Consider the following 1,220-nt stretch of genomic DNA (forward strand, 5'->3'; position numbering starts at 1 on the left):
ACGAGAATGAGAATAATGTGAAGGTGGATGGTGGGGAGATTGAGACTGATGTGAAGGTGGATGGTGGTGAGATTGGGAATGATGTCAAGGTGGATGGTGGTGAGATTGGGAATGATGTCAAGGTGGATGGTGGTGAGATTGAGAATGATGTCAAGGTGAAGGTGCATGTTGGGGAGATTGAGACTGATGTGAAGGTGGATGGTGGGGAGATGTTGCTCTCCGATATGATGCAAGAAATAATTGAGAAAAAGAAGGATAAGGTCAAGGTTGAGAAGGTTGAGAAGAAAGCCAAGGTTGGGAAGGTTAAACTCAAGGTTGGGAAGGTTGAGAAGAAAGTCAAGGTTGAGAAGGATGCCACGGATGGGAAGGATGAGAACGATGGGAAGGATGGGAAGGATTCGAGGGATGGGAATGATGAGAACGATGATGATGATTTCCAATTATACAACACTCCACCTAAAGGAGTAGTTCCCAAAAAAAGAGTGAGGAAGCAAAAGAAAGATGAAGACTACACCAACCCTTCTTTGTCAAAACAGCCAAAGACGAATGATCCATTAACTATCAATCCCCTTCAAAAATTTGATGATGAGTTGTTGGTTCAATTACAGAATTGGTTGAAAGATGTAGCCACCAATGATGAGACAAAGACTGTGTTTACTTGCGAAGCACGAAAGAAGTTGTTTGTTAGAGTTCTAACAAAGTGCACATGGCTTAAAGATCCTGTAAGTCTTGCATTTCATATTAATTCTTTAACTTATGAATAAGGTTTTTGATATATGCAGCCTTTTCCCCCATTTTGTAGGAAGTCGACGCAGTCTGCCACTTGTTGCGCAAAAGGATTGAGCAATATCCCAAGACATATAAACATTGTAAAGTATCAATAGGGGATTGCTTATTAGCAGATATGATGAGGCGAGAGTACCCGAACTTTAAAAAAGATCCTGAAAAATTTCCAATAGCAGACGTATTTGCTCAGTACTTCTGGGGAGCGGACCATAGACATATGCCAGAATGGCCACTAGTAGACGACATTTACGTGCCTTTGAACATTGGAAACAAGCATTGGGTACTGTGCGTCGTTCGTGTACAAGATAATCACATTGACGTTTATGACTGCGACTCGAGTATTTATAGGAATCTCGATCCATACATGAGACCTTTGTGTGAGATGTTTCCACGAATATATGCAATGGGAGCCAGTGATGCTGAGCTACAACGGT

General features: G+C 41.8%; 1 long non-coding RNA gene across 1 annotated transcript; it reads left to right on the forward strand.

The window, feature by feature from the left end:
• Window positions 1-502: 502 nt before the first annotated feature.
• Window positions 503-930, forward strand: LOC124941349. The gene is made up of 2 exons (XR_007099637.1): window positions 503-722; window positions 803-930. It is a non-coding gene; the product is annotated as an uncharacterized LOC124941349 (long non-coding RNA).
• Window positions 931-1,220: the final 290 nt, after the last annotated feature.

The sequence above is a fragment of the Impatiens glandulifera genome, chromosome 6, assembly GCF_907164915.1.
Source record: "Impatiens glandulifera chromosome 6, dImpGla2.1, whole genome shotgun sequence".
NCBI classification, from domain to species: domain Eukaryota; kingdom Viridiplantae; phylum Streptophyta; class Magnoliopsida; order Ericales; family Balsaminaceae; genus Impatiens; species Impatiens glandulifera.